This window comes from Chiroxiphia lanceolata, chromosome 6 (genome assembly GCF_009829145.1).
Source record: "Chiroxiphia lanceolata isolate bChiLan1 chromosome 6, bChiLan1.pri, whole genome shotgun sequence".
Taxonomy (NCBI): domain Eukaryota; kingdom Metazoa; phylum Chordata; class Aves; order Passeriformes; family Pipridae; genus Chiroxiphia; species Chiroxiphia lanceolata.
Window position 1 is genome coordinate 54,403,109 of NC_045642.1, and position 15,796 is coordinate 54,418,904.

A 15,796-nucleotide genomic window follows, 5' to 3' on the forward strand; every position below is an offset into this window, starting at 1 on the left:
GGGCATTTGTTCCACTGAGCAAGTTGCCCCTTAAATTACATAAGGATGATGGTACTGTGATCTACAGATAAAAAGGGCTTTGCAAGGATCATGTCTGCCTTCTCTCCTACCAGTAGTGTCTTGTCTGCTCCCTGCTGGCTGTTGCATGCTGAACTAAATAAGACTGATGAGGAGAGGAATATGTTTGACAGTTATCTACAGCTAGAAACCTCTTAAAAGGTATAAGAGCAAGAAATTGTTTCTGCCACCGAAAGGAATGTCTGTTCATGGCTGTCTGTGACACAGAGAATTCCTGTAGATGCCTCTCAAATCTGAGTGTCTTTTGAATCTCAGCTCAGCTTTGTGGAACGTTTAACTCCTGCCTGGTAGGAAACAGGTTTCTTGAAGAGGGAAGAGGAAAGGGAGGGAAGATATGTGGAATTGAGTAAAATTATCTGTAACTGAGAATTTTGTAGCAATTGGCAAAAATATACTCATATTATAGAGCATAGAAAGGATATAATATCTGCTAAGATGTCATGAACCTAGGAGGTAATTTAAAAAGTCATATGAATAAAAACTAGGTGGCAGTTGATGTTGGTACAACAAAAAAGTTGGGGAAAACAATATGAATATAAGAAGGCAAGAAGAAATTTCTCAAAATACTCAAAATTTCAGTAAGAGTGTAGGGTCTCAGTTATTTCACCTTCCAAAACAGATACAGAAAAAAAAGAATAAATATTTCATGGGGAATTTGAGGAAGTAAAGTGTGAGGGTGTTGCACCATACATGACACACAAAATACATCCCAAGGTGCCTGATTGATACAGAGTGGATGGAGTTGTGAAATTAAGCATCTAGTAGTAGTAAAAAACCCAAGGAAATATTGGGAGAGGTGGCTGAGAGGACCTTGGGGTGGTAGGAAGTCTCCAGCAGATGGGGAAAAGGAAGCTGTACAGAGAATGAGAGAACAGGGAGCTGGTTGGTCATTGCTTTGTCTTGAGTCAATTTGAGCTGATCCTGCTGAAAGATATCAGTTATTCCTGTCTCTATCTGGCATTACTTAAAAATGAACTATGAAAACCAAATTCTGCTGAAGGTAGATGCTTTTGGGTTTTCGAGACTAGAAATGGATTGATTGGTAGAAATAAGTTTATTGCTCTAATGTATTCAAGCCAGCTGTTAGGCACTGATTGCATGAGAGCCTGATTCAGTCCCCCTTCCTTTCTGAAGATGAGAACCTCCTCCAAAACACCAGTGCTCTGCAATGGCTGTAGAGCACTTACTAAATATATTACATGCAGAGTTCCCTAATCTGCTTTATGGTTTATGATGAAAGAACATCAGGGGACAGGAGGTCTCTTCAGCGACTCTTGAATTCACTGACAAGTCTTGGCATCGTTGATAGTGAATCCTAATTAAATGGGGTCCGTGGGGATGTGTGAGAGGACTGGTGATGATCAACATTTCATCAGTGATGTGGGAATTGATATGAAATTGTTGATGACCTGTAGACTGACAGAGTGGTAAATAAAATTAATGCTACTGACAGTCTTGTGGAGCACTTTGGGTCTTTTCCTAACTTGGATTGCTGCCAATGCAATGGGCTCTTAATGGCCCAAACTGCAGGGTTATGAATCTCAGTCCTGAAAGCTCTGGCCTTCTACATCAAGTCTGATGTTTGGAAAGAAATGGCTTAGAGAGCAATATTGGGGAAACAGTGGGCAGGTAATTCAGCAAAGGTTCACGGTGTCCTGCTTGACCCAGGGGATGATGTGAATGTAAAGAGTGAGGTAGTCACTGGTACAGTTTGCTGTGTCTGTACCCAGCAGCATTCAGGAAAATGAACCTCGAAATAATGGCTTTAGTTTAAAAACTGAGAAAAGGATGGAGACAGGAGTTACTGAAACATTTTGGAAACTGAATATGAAGCAAAATCCATCTGTTTAGCTTACTGAAAAGAGGCTGAAATTCTCAATTATTCACTTAGAAGAAAAATTTGACATAGTAAGAGACGTGCATAATACAAATAGATGGCTGTGAAATAAGTCCACATGGACTGAAATGAAATGCCTGAGTTTGGGGTTTTTGGTGGTTTTTGTTTGTTTGTTTGTTTGTTTTGTGATTGACTACTGGAAGTTATTCAGGGAAATGATGTATTCTCTATTTCTCAATGCCTTTTTAAACCATGTTTTTTTGTGACATGGTGTGGTAGATCATTCATTGGCAGTGTGAAATTGTGAGTGGAAGGAGATATGGTCTTCAGGAGGTTGGTGTAGCCCCTAAGTACTGTTAGTCCTATCTAGCACATCCATTCTTAATACTGCTGTTCAGGTTGAAGTGTGGGTGAGCAAATCCTTCCAATCAGCAACCTGTTGGTACCTGTGATTACTTTGGTTTGTGCTCCAAAGTCTTTAATCCATCCTGTGCCTGTAAGACACAGGACTTTTCTCTGTTCCTGTGGCTCATTGTGAAGATGGGAGTTAGTGCAGCACATGTTAGCTCTTCCTTAGAGTGAACTGGTAACTCTTGTGAGCAGGAGAGTCCAGTGCAATCAGTGCAGCTTGTGGAAGCCACCTCTGTTAAAGGTGCTAAAAACCACTGAGCAGATTCTGTGACCATGCTCAGAGCAGTGTACCTGATGGGTTTGGCAGAGGGCTGGCCAAACTGATGGAGGCTGTGGGAGGGTCTCTGTAAGCTGCTGAAAGGAACCTTAGAAAGACCAGTGTGTCAGCCAAGACCTGATGGATATCTGCATACCTGATGCTCCAGACTCCCACAGTTAAGAGCTCGTTTGGGTCCCATGAAGCAGTGTTTTAATCACACTGGAGAAACCTTTTGCCTGGATGCCATGAAATGATGGATGTAAAAGAGAAGATGAAAACAAAAGTGTGTTGGCACGTTGCTCATTTATTTTATCCTGTTCCTTGTTAACCATTAACCGTGGACACAAACCACTTATTGCCTTGCCCATATTAATACCAAAGTTGAATGCTGCCAGCACGGTCCATATCTACTGACAGACTTCTGCCTTTGAGGGGTCACTTGCACAGCAGTGTCACCATTAGTGAGTAGGTCACAGAGTTAGCCCAAAGCTAGAATTTTGTCCTGTGTCTTTTGAAGAAGAAAGAAAGAAATGTCATTGTGCGGTAACTGAACATTTGGACTTAAAATAACTGTGCTCCCCTTCCAACTCCACTCCAAATATCCTGTGGCTGGTGTCACACCTCTTACAGAGAGCTTGCTCTCAAAGTGAGACTCCTGAGAGGCTGTCTGTGGAATTGGTGCCATGGAGGGCAACTGTTCAGGCTGTTGTGGGACTGTCACAGAGGGTGAGGAAGGAGACAGGGAGAGGGAAGGAAGAATGATGCCTTGAGCAAGGTGACATTGAGGAGGAGGAACAGCTAGGTGGAAGACAGGCATCTGCTCTCTTTGAGTGGCATGTGGGGAAGGAGGAGGGGAAATAGTGAAAAATGCATTGTAATGATGCTGTGGAAACTCTGCACAGGATAGAGCTGGGCCAGCAGGAAGCTATTAATAAAACAGCAGTGTCTCTCTCTGTGCCAAGCGCGCCAGTGAGTGGAACCATAAAGATGACTTTGGGTTGGTTTAGAAATGAGCAACTGCTGGCATGGTGCAGCTGCCCAGGAGCAAGGGATAGATACCAGGTGAGAGGGTAGGATGTGATGATTGCTTTTATAGACCTGCAGTTCAAAGGTGAACTACAAGAGGGAAAGATGTATTGTTTTACCAGCAATAAGCTGTGCTTTGAGAGTAATTTTTCTGCTTTCTTCCTGACAGAATACGTGTGCTGCTAGATGGGAGTTCTCTTTTCTCACTTGATGTCTTGGTGGATGTCTCCAATGGATTTGCAGTTTATGGGTGTCACTGAACAGGCAGGCACTGTCCCTAGTGCCCATGGGGCAGTGGGGTTGTAGAGGGCAGCTGGGTCTTCTGGTCTTGCAGTGCTGCTTCTGCTTGACCTGACAGTTGATTGGCACTGCCAGCTTTGGACATTCACCAGTCCCTGTCTCCATTACTCTGTGGCACCTCTTCTATTGAGGCTGCAGCTGGCTCCCTGCTTTACGTTACACCTGCCTTGGTGCACATGGAGAGAATTCAGATATCTTGTTCCCACTATGGAGGGGAAGTAGAAATGGTCTGGGGACATGGCGATAGAGAAATGCCAGAATTAAGTGAAATAGCTGAGTGCTTTGACATCCTCTAATGTGTTTGGCCAAACCCTGTGACTGGGGAAAAGGGAGGGCTCCTTAAATGTGCTGCAAAACCTGATGCTGGGAAGGCAGTAATGTGCCAGCTGAGACTCTGATGGAGGAAGAAGTGCTGGTTGCTATGGTTACTAAGGATATCAACCCTATGGTGTTTGGATGGGCATGGTTTTAGTTAACTGTGCCACAGGCCGGGTAACTGTTTGGGAGTGTGTGGTGCTCCACCCAAAGAAGCTCTGAGTTGACCTTCAGGATTTCAGTGTCCCAACCACATTTCTAAGTGTGTCCTGGTTGTTAGTGTGTTAGCAGCCTTCTTTGAGTGAGAGTGAGTTTTGGTAGTTGTCCTCTCTTGTGACGGTGAGGTGAACCCCAAAATTGCTCAGGGCAGGTTTAAGTGGCCAGAGTCCATCTCCAGCTTTAGTTCAAGGGATAATTTTGGCATAACATGGGCTCTGGACTTCTCTTTAGTTTTTCTTCTGAAGGGAATATTAAACAAACTTGGAGTTCTATTTTGTCTGAATTTTCTGACTTAAAATGACTGCCAGAGTAATGGACATGAAAATGTCTTCTAAGGTTGCTGCATGTGTCTGACTGTGATTTGTGTGGCTGGTCTCTGTTTTCAGTGTGTAGCTGAGCCATAACTGTTTTGCAAAGGGCTTCTGCTTGGACATAGCCTTTCCCCTTGGCTCACTTATTTTGACCTGTGAATTCTGTGGACATAGGACTCCATCAACTATCATCATTAGCTCTCTTTTCTGTGAGGTGTAGAGTGCCCTAACAATACATAAATGTGAGAGGAAAAGCACAAATGGGAGAGAGTAGACTGGGGAAAGTGTTGATCTTAAAATCTCCCTTTTAGAAAATGAAGCCCTTATTTAACAGGATGCATTTAAAATGGAAGGGATTAACACTTCAGGGCTATTTAAGAGCCACCCCCTCCTCGGCACACAGGCACCCCTCCGCAGGGAGCAGCAGTGAGGCAGAGGATATAGTCTGGTATGTATTCAGGTGCTTTTTAAGTCTCTCCTCTCCATCATCCCCTGAACAGGATCCTTGAAACAGTTGGAATCGTGGTTTTATTTTTAGTACCCTCTCTCCTCCAACCCTTGTCGTCTCTGACCTGGTTTATAATGTAACTCCCCAAAAGGTTGTGTTGATGCTCAGTAAGAGTGTGCAGCCACCTTGGTCAGGAATGGGAGAGTGGGAGCTGCTTAGACTTTGTCACCAGAGAGAAAAAAGTATTGTTGAACTTAAGCTGAGCTCATACTTGGGGGTTTTCGTGTCTGGCTAAGTGCTGTGGGAGGTTGTGAAGGAAGGAGCATGTGTATTGTGATTCTCTTGTTTAGGGTTTTTCTGCTTGTTTGTGTCCAAGGTTTTACTTGTTGAGGTGTTGGGGTTTTTTTAGTAGTAGTAAAAGTATTAGCTTTAGAAAAGAGCTGCCAGGTAGAGCCAAGACTTCTAGGTCTCTGAGGGGTGAACTTCAGGGATTGTGATTATCTCCTGAAGGTAGGTGCTGACCTTTTGTTGCTCAAGTGGAGACAGCAAACCCCCCGATTTTAGGATTATGCTGTTTGTGTATGCTCCTTCCCTAGAAATATCAGTTTGTTGTCTGTCCCAATGACAGCAAAAAAGATTAATGGAAAAGCAGAATTAGGTTTATGTTTATCCCTAATCCAAATTTCATATTATGCAGTGAACCTGGCAGCTGTGAAGCTTGGATACAAATACAGTAGCTGAAAAATGCAACTCCATGAATTCAGAAATGAGAGAACTAGTGTTCAATTTAGGATTCTGCTGGAATTTAGCTGTAGAAATAATAGTCATGGCCACTTCTCCTAGCAGCTGTGGTTGCTGCACTTCAGAAAATGCTCAAAAGAAGGTGGTGAAGGAATGCAATATTTCATTTTAGCTAAGGCAACTTTTGATGCTTATAGTAGCAATATTGTGAACAGCAAAAAGAAGATGCCAGGCTTCAAAGGCTATGGGTGTATCCCAGAAATGGCTGAGTTGCCTCAAACTTAGCTGCAGTTTTCCCTTTGTTTGTCATCTGCTATACTAGTTGCTGTTGCAACACGGTGTGGAAATCTCAGAGCAGCTCTTTCATCATTATTGCTGCAGGTTGATATTTCTGGATCCTGATTGAATATTTAAATTAAGATGAAATTTTAACACTTTCCCAGCAGTGGAGTCAGGAAAGCACTTTAGTTCAAGAGAATTAGGTAGGGTATATGTTGGGATGGATTGTGGCGGGGTGGGGGGGGATGTTTGTGGTGTTTTGGTTTTTTTTTAAAACTCACAAACAAAAAAAACCTGAAGGAGAGAGAATGTGTTGGAGAGTATCCAGGAAAAGGATGTCTTATCTAAGGTAGCTGCGTTATCCTGAAGGAATTTTTGCTGCTGTGCTGGGAGGGGGGAGGTAGTCCTCAGTTTCTTCGTGTGCCTTGTTCTCTCCTGCCACCTGTTTGTTCCTCCTTTTCACTGCAGTGTGATCCAGGCCTTCTCGAACGTGTCAAGATGACCCACTTTGAAAATGCCGACTGCCGCTACTGTGGCTGCTGCAGGATTGAACTGGTGCTGGCGCTAGGAAGGAGCTTTTATTTCCTAGGAGAAGTTTAGAGATAAGATGACGTGGATGTAATGGAGTGATGATAGCTGTGTTAAGAGTTACCCTGGCAGCGAGCCTTGATCTGAAATGCATTTGGGAGCAGTCTTAGCCAGCCTGATCGGCGCTGTGTGAGTTGTAGGACCAGTATGACGAGAACGAGCAGGCTGCAGCTACTTTATGCTGCTTGGGCTCAGCCCTGGGATGGGCTGAGTGTGCTCCAGTCTTGCTGGTCTCGCTGGGATGGGTAGGCTTGGGGCATTTCAGAGGACTAGGTCTTTTTTTTTTTTCTGATCTCTTTTCTCTTACTGTAGCTGTGAGTGAATATGAGAAGGATCAGGGAACTGGAGGGTAACTTTCTACATTTGTTTTTTTTTGTTTATTTTAATTTTTCCTTGGAGCAAAGTTAGTCAGCAAATGCGTGTTTATAGGTGTATCATGGGAGCTGTGCACAGGCAGGGAGGAACTCTTGTGGGAGATGTTTCCACCGAGGAATGCTTGAGTAGGTCATGGCTGTAACATCTTGCTGCGATGAGTTCATATGCTGCCAAGTGTGACCTTTAACAGAGGTGCTAGTGCAGGAGGCAGAGCAGCCAGGCTTTCTCAAGGACATGTGCCAGAGCTTCCCTCATCATAATGTGCTTGCTGTGGCATTATTTGCTCTAATTAGGAACCACTCCCACTAGTTAATTTTCCTGTACTCTTATTTTTGCCCTCCACATTAAGTTACTTTCCTGATCATGTGCTTCTTGTGCAGATTCATATTATGGTAGGGTAGTAGTGAATTTTCTAGCACTACAAGGATTAGTAGTAATACATAATAACTTCTCAGTAAGGACTAGGCTTTTAAATCCTGGCTAAAAGCTATGACCACCCACCACTGATACTCCAGGGTCTATTTGGTTTGTCATAGGCTTTTCCACTCAGTCTCTTTAGGTCAGTCTTGAAGGCTGAGGGCCTCTATGTAATTCATGTTTCAGCAGATGCTGTATGAATTTGTAACTTGATTTTTTTCTAAATTGACTTAATTTTATGTACTTTTCAATACCTTAATATCAGTCAACACTAATACTTTGATTTGGAGGCTACTGTAAGGATGATGTCCAGGATCCGGCTGTGGAAGCTTCCTGTCTTTCTGCGTGGACTTCTTGGTGAGGTCAAAAACATCTTTGCACCTCTTTCCTTTCAAGGCTATAGGAAGTAAAGAAGTGCAAGAATGGATGCATTGAGTGTTCGTGTCTGCCAAGGCTGACCTGTCTGTAGTAGGGCGATGCACATCTGCTGAGGGCAGCAACTCCGTGTGACTCACTTGTCTCCTTCCTTTCGCTGCCTGCTGGCTTGCCCGATGCTTCCTTTCTGCCCAAGTGACATCCCTCAAGGAGGTAGCTAGGGGACAAATTGATCATTTCTTTTGCCTTTGTGTCCAGTATAAAGGGAGTCAGCGTGGCTTCTACTCTCTTGTCACAGGCTTTATTATCAGTAACAATAATAATGAGCTGTAATTTAACCTGATGGCTATTCTGCTCCCACATACCCCTTGTGTGTGTGTCCTCACGCTGCACAAAGACCCTCTGTCGTGGGGAAGTGAAGTTACACATGCTGTTTAGGAAGCCTGGCTCTGACACAGGGCCTTCATTAGTCTGCATTCCTACAACAGTGAAGAATATAACAGTTCTGGTTTTAGACAGGAGCTTTCCAAAATCTTACTGAGGATGGAAAATGGACCTTGTGGAGGGTTTCACCCTCTTTAGGGGTTTTGGGTCTGGATATTCTTTGGTGGCTTTTGAAGCTGGTTGGCAGCAGGTTGCTTGATGAAGCTTAGTGGAATTCTCACTGACTGTTTTGCAGACCAAGAATTTCAGTGTTATAGCATGACGTGGATGAAGAGCTGAGAATGTTCCTAGGCAGAGTACTGAAGCCTTGTATTGCACTGCTAGTAGACTGAATTTGTGGTCTCCCATACTGATTCTGTCATTAGTGTGTGCCAAACTGTATTTTTTTTCAAATTAGGAAATCTGGCTTTTGGAAAGGGTTCACTGGATCAGGCATTCTCAAGGAGTGAGAAGAATAATTTCCATAAGAAAATCTGTGTGAGGGAGGTTTGTTCGAACCCAAGTTAGCATTCCCTGCTGAAGAATATGACAAATTTTTTTTTTTTAATAATCTACCTCTTGTCACAACTGTATTGATAATGTTCCTAGTTGCATTGCTTGGGCGTGTTGCTGCCTGCAGTTGAAGTGTATAATCCAAGGCTGTAACCTCCCAGTAGAGTGAACTCAAGCCATAGTTTGACAGCAGAATAAATCTGGCTTTAGGGCTTCTCGGACTGAATTGAGAGCACTGTACTGAATAATGCAAAGAGCCGTTCTGCTGTAAACTCACTTTGTTGTTGAGGCATATGCTGTGTGGATTTATCCTGTCTATAACTTCCTGGCTCTGTCTTGGAAGGTCATACGTGGGAACGAGTATTCCCTCTCTGCCAGAAGCTAGTGTGTGCTGATTTTATGTTTTTACATGGGCTCTAAACCCAGTATCAATTGCTCTGGCTAATTACATTTAATACAGTCCAGTCTCTGTGTCTGATTTAGGATCAAGTTTTCACTGCTAAATGATAGACATGCTCAGATCCTGTATGGTCACAGTTGAGGTCCCTGGATGATCTGATGTCGCTCTCCCTGTCTGTGCTAGGTGCCAGAGACAAGTGTTTCCTTTGTTACTGCCTTGCCAGATCTCCCTCATCCTCTTCTATTCTGTGGTACATGTAGCAACATCTGGGTGTTGCCCCATTGTGCCCAGGGGTCTTTAGATATTTAGACCTGTGCCATCCCTCCAGTAAAATGGTGTTCAGTGCTACGGCGGAGCAAATTTATGACTGAAGGCTGAATGTCATGGATGTATAAGAAGCAGCCTTTCTTCCCAGAGCATTCTCCATGGATGTCCTTACAATGGGCATCCACATGGCCTTTCTGAGGGAGAACAGCAGCAGCATCAGAGAGCAAGAGAGCATCAGCTGTGTGGCTTTCCTTATGGTGATCCTCATTAATACACCACTCCATGGATATACATATTGTGTTAGGCCTTTTCTTGATGTGATGATGTTAGCTGAGGGTGCAGCTTCAGGAATTAACATGTGTTGGTAAAAGCTTTAAAAGTAACACATGTCTATTAGTAGAAGGCCTTTACTGGTAAGGAGTTTAATATAGTTTTGGTGAGCTACAAAAACTATGCTAATTTGTCAGTACACTTGTGTCTGCAGTACAGCCTTCTAGCTGGTATAGCAAAATCTAAAGGCAGATGAGTCAGATCTTTAACCATCACTGGGCCTTAGATGCAGGCCATGCAAAGAGCAATATTAAAAATAATTTAAAAAGGCGGTAGGAAATAGGTGTTTCTTTTTAGTTTATTAGTTGGGCTCTGGTTGGGGACTAGTTGCCTTTGTGTGAAAGAGGAAGCTTTGGTAGGTATCACCAAAGGTAATTTTAAAGGGATAAATCTCCTAGCAGTGGGGCACTCCATTTTACTCCTTGGTTTTTTTTCTCTGAGGCTGGAGTTTCCCCAGGCTCCAGGCGCGGTTCCGTGAGCAACTTTTTCCTCACCAATGCCAGTTTACGTAGCCGTGCCTGTTCCTACCCTCCTGCTCATCCCTGCCACTCTGCTGGGGCAAGGAATGAGTCGCACTTTTGGCTTGAGCCAGTCTTGTCCCTTGCCTGAAACTAGGAGGGCTCATCTCTTCTCAGGCTTGTGCAATCTCCAAAAAAAGTGATTTTTATGTGGTATGTAGCATGGTATAAACATAAAGAGTGTAAAGCACCAGAGGTGGTGTAGGTAGGGCTGGTGCTATGATGGTCTGGCACTGCCCCTCCTGGGAGGTGAGGGCATCTCCCTACTTTCAGCCACCACGCAGTGCTTCTATGGCTTTTCCAGGTAAGGTGGGTGTTCCTTTACCTTGCAGTTGCCTCCAGACTTTCTCCTCACCTGCTGTAGATGCAATGGAGTTGAGGCCTAAATCCTCTTGTGCCTTCAGTTGCATGAAGTGATTTTTAAGTAGCCTTTGTGTCTGTAACTAGCACTTTTCTGTTCCTAGAGACAGTGTTAAAGGACACTATGTGCCTTCCCAGGGGAGTGCAACACAAGACACAGAACATGTCTGTGCTGTGTCTCCCTGCTCTTCTCCCGCCTCTTACACAGATCACATTGTATCATAGCAAGAAGAGGAAATAGCTTTTCCAAGAAAAAGAATTATTTGAATAGAAAAGTAGAATGATTAAGGTTAGAAAGACCTCTGAGATCAGGTGGGTTTTGTTTTCTTCTAAGTGATTTTGTTCAGGCTTTGATCTCTGCCTGCTTCCCATGTTTCCAGTTGCAGCTAACTTCAGGGAGACAGTTGTCCAAACTCGTGTGCTTTTGGCAGCTTCTTCTCCCGAACTGGGACCACGAGGTGGCAGGAGTGTTCCACCGATGCTGCTAGGGCAGCGGGACAGCAATGCAGCTGCTCGTTTTTTATAGTCAAGGCGAAAACTGTGCTTAGTTGTTTGTATACCATCATAATTGTGTTTTGAAATTTCGAAAAATTTCACCTGTATGTTTACATGTCCTTATTTTCTTTATATAGTATTGATTTGTTTTGGGTCTTGACTTTTTTTCCTTTTTTTTATTTTCTTTTTTTTTTCCCCGTGTTCTCAGGGGAGATGGAGGGGAGGGGGAGATGTATAGCAACATCCAGAATTCCTTGCAGGTTCCAACATTGATCAAACCCTGTGAAGCACATTACTGAGGCTGTGAAGGATGCTGCTTTTGTCCTCGTTTCACCTCGTTCTGTCAGGGTATTGCATCACGTAATATGCAAAGTGTTCAGAGCTCCTGCAGTACCCTAGTAATAGGGGTGAACTGAGGTTGCAGCAACAGCCCTACCTCTGCATTCCTGTTACTTTCTATAGGCTTTAGCACACTCACTTATGCTGCAAACCCTCCTTGGGGTCATTGAGTCCACTGAACATGATGTGATCCTTGTGGGGTCATTAAGAAACAATTTGGGTAGGGGGGGAGAAATTCTTCAGAAAGAGCCACTTGGAGAGATCGTAATGTGATCAAATGGTGCAGAGGGGAGTAATTATTTTCAGGCATTTGTCTTTTCAGAGTTCTCCTGCCCCCTGAAATTAATGCTCCTGTTTTACATCTCTCGATTCTCTGTTCAAGGATGCGGGACTGAAAATCAGCAATGCAGTTGTTTGCTCTTGTTCCTCCTTCCCTCTGTCAGCCAAGAGGGTCCCCTTTCTTTTCCTCTAGTGAGGAATTCTTGCAGGGAGATGGTTAGCAGAAGAAAAGTGTTTATGAGGAAGATGGCTGGAAACAAGAACACAAAATTCAGGGGTTTGATGGCACCATTTTGGTCAAACTCTCCTCTCTAGATGACAGAGGGTGGAAACATCTTTCTCTGTTTTCTTTCCCACTCTCTTCAATTTCCCTTATCTCTTTGGCTGTGTTAGTGCTATATGCAGGGTCCTTCCGTCATCTCATTGTATTTGGGAGAGGTGTGTGTTAGCATTTGAGTACTTTGTACCCCTCTTTGTTGGTGACTGTGTATGTGAGGCTGTTCCCTCGGTGTCCCTGCCTTTTGTGCTGCTTCTGCCTTCCTGAGCGTGACTGGCTGTATGAAAGGGACCAGTGCTCACTCCATTTTGGGTGTGGGGTGGACAGGGGGATCCTGCTCACCCACACAGCTAAAATGTATGCAAGAGAAGAAATGTAGCCAAGTAGGTAAAGAAATAACAGTTTATGGTTCTCTTTTCTGTCCCTCCCCCCATCTGGTTTCTAGTAGCAACAAGAGCCTTCACAGGAGCAATGCATCTCCTGTGTCACACGACTGTTTCTATTCAAGTATCATTGTATTTTTGGTCTGGTCTATTGAAATATCTCTCTGGCATAGGGGAATGAGTTGGATGGGAGGGAAGGATACTCCTGTGTGCCCTGTTTGGGGAAAAGTTTACGCTGGTAGAAAGAATGCGTGGTGGTGTATTTTATGCTGGGGAAATGGGACGGGAATGCTCTGCTGCTCTTGCTTATTCTCTTCTGGAAAGCAGTGAAGAGCTGTGCTGGCAAACTGTCTCTTCTGGTGTAAGTAGAGCTCTGCCCCAGCCTTCTCTGGCTCTGAACTGTGATGTCTAAACAGATTGCTGGGTTACACGCTGAGCGTGACTGAATGCCACTAAAATGCAGTGGAGCAGAATTTCACGTGCCCGCTGCCCTGTGCTTGCTAGAGTTGTGTGGGGAAGGCAGAGATGGAAGAGGGCACTTATTTATCTGGTGTGGCATGTGAAGCATTAGGCTTGTGGCAATTCCAGGCTCTACTGGTATGGGAGACTAAAGGGATCCTGTGACTGAAATGGTGCTGTGCTCTTCCTTGCTTACTTCATATGGAGGGGGATGGTAAAGAAAGAGCAAACGGAAGGATTGCTTAAGGGGCTGTCATACCTCTCAGATGGTGCAAGCATCAAAGCAAGTGAGCCCACAATTAGCCATGAAATGACAAGCGGAATGGGCTAGATTGTCAGTAAGTGGGCAGGAAACAGGCGAAGAGAAGAGTACAATTGTGTACTCCTTGTCCTTCCTTCACCCACAAACTCTTATGGTGTATAGAAGAAGCACTGCTGCTTGCTCATGGTCATATTTACTGCTTTATTGCCTTTTTCTTATTTTCTTTTCTCTTCACTGTAACAATGAGGTGTAATACCGATGTGTTACAGAACCTACTGTGACAGGAAAAGCATCTTGCTTCCTTTCATGGTGTCCAGTCACTCAGTCACTGTTTGGCTCAGTGATGTATTGACTTGTTTGAAGAGAAATCCTACTGATATTTGGGGACCTTGCTAATATTCTTGCTCAGTTAGGAGAGAAAATGCTGTAATGATTTTTTGGGGGGCTGGGAAGCAAGTATGTTTTCATTACTTACAGCATCTGGCATAAAGAAGGTAATACACTGGAAAGGAGAATGACCTCATCTCCTCTCTGTATATATTAAAGGATAAGATGCTGAAGCAAAATGAGGAACTGTAGGTCTTTCCACAGTGAAAGCAAGGTACTTAATGCAGCAGTACTTAGCATTCAGGAGCTTAATTCAGCCTTGGACTTCAGAGAATTCAGCTCCTTTCCCTCCTTCCTTCACCTCCTTCTTAGACAAAATATATAACACTGCATGTGCAGTGTCTGTTTTAAGGAAGCTGAGAACATTTAGCTGAAGTACAGAGAAATGCTGCATGTAGGGTTTCCTGGCAGCTTTTTTTTTTGGTGTGGTTTTATAACCATCTATAACTGGAAGCACCTAAAGTTGTTCTTTTGCCCACATCTTACTGATGTTCCCTGCCCTGTTTGGCATGTGGAGGAAAGGGATGGTGTGTATCCCTTCTCTGTCCCTGCTTACCCTGTGTGGTCCTCCTGGACCATGTTCTTCCCTTGGGATGTGGTTTTGCAAGTTGGTTTTTTTTCCCCACGGCAAAGCTGATTTTTGAGGTTTGTACTAGCCTTTGGTTGCCCTCAGGATATTCTGTTAGGCAATGCAGCGAATTCAGCCTAGGAAGTTTTTGTCATTGTCCCAATCACCTCCATTGCCTTTTCAATTATTTTACAGTGTTTGCCTTGTGCAAGAAAAGGTTGTTTGTGAGAAAGGATGGTTTTCATCCCAGTTCAGCACAGTCCCTAGAAAGAATTTCACTTGGACAGACACACATGTTTGTGCTGCAGCAGTGCAAATGAATGGTTATGGCTGCACCTTTTTCCAAAGGGCTAATAAAGCTTTTACTGAAAGTATCCAGAACATGGACCAACAAACAGGTTCATCAGCCCATTGGTAGCTGCCATTGTGTGCAGGTGGGAGCTTGGAAGAGCAAAAACCTCATGGAGTCCCCTTGCTAATGTGTAACTGCGCCTGTGTTTATTGCATGCTCTTCTGCCACAACGTGTGGCTGTATTAATATTCTCACAGACTTTTCCATGGCACTTAACAAAGCCCTCTTTTGCAATGCCTCTGTGAAAATTAACAAATGCTTCTCCTTTCCATATGAAGGTCTGGCATTGGTACCACATGTCATATTGAGTAGTCTAAAGATGGGATGTTTACTTAAAGTACCTAGACTTAAATACTTATTATTAATGACAAGCTGAAAATAACAGGCTGTTGCTGTCCTGCTGTGTGTTTTCTGTTTTATCCTTTCTGTTTTCCCAGTACCTTTTGAGTTTATTGCTTAGCTGAAGGAAGAATTGAGGACTGTCACAGCTTGAAGGAAAAACTTTAAAAAATGCCATGCTGTTCCATGACAGTGTTCATAAAGTCAGAAAACAGGGCAGAAGCACAGTTGAGAGCTGAAGTGAATCATGAGGCCCAAACCATGGGAAATATGGCTTCGTTAGCTGCAGAGTGCACGGAACCATTTTCCTTCTGGAGGTGCTATGGATGCTCTCCATGACTCTGGTGCTCAGTACAGGAATTTACTTGCATCCCTCCCAGGGTATCTCTAGCAAAGGAAGGGGGAATGATTTTTGAGTTCATTGTGACTTGTCATGAAGTCCAAAACTTGTAGAAGAATGAGAACTCTGGCTGTATGTATCTGTCCCAAGTACATTACAGATCTTACAGGCAATGAGTGCTTCCAGCGTCTTCCACTCCATTAGGTGAAATAGGAGTCTGACCTTTTAGACTGAATTTTTATTTTCAGGGATGTTGTCACTACAGTCTCGTTAATAATGAGCAAGCATAAGGGCACAGATTTCAGAACTCCACCACTGGTACTGACTTTGATCCAGTCCTCTCAAATGGCTGCTGTTGGATATAATGTAAGCTCAGTCACTCACAGCGAAAGAGACATTTGGGTTTTAGTCCCATCTATACAAAATATAAGTGCTCAGGACATCTTCACGTTGTAAAGGTTAAAAGCTTTTGGGGGCCTAATAATACATAGAGGTAGGGTTTGGTCCAAGATGAAAATTGCTGAGG

The 15,796-nt window shown here is 43.8% G+C and overlaps 1 protein-coding gene across 2 annotated transcripts in view; it reads left to right on the forward strand.

Annotated features, from left to right (window-relative positions):
- The window catches only part of RCOR1 (REST corepressor 1), an 81,974-nt gene that overhangs the window by 43,819 nt on the left and 22,359 nt on the right, over positions 1-15,796 (forward strand). The gene's annotated exons all lie outside the window — the stretch shown is intronic.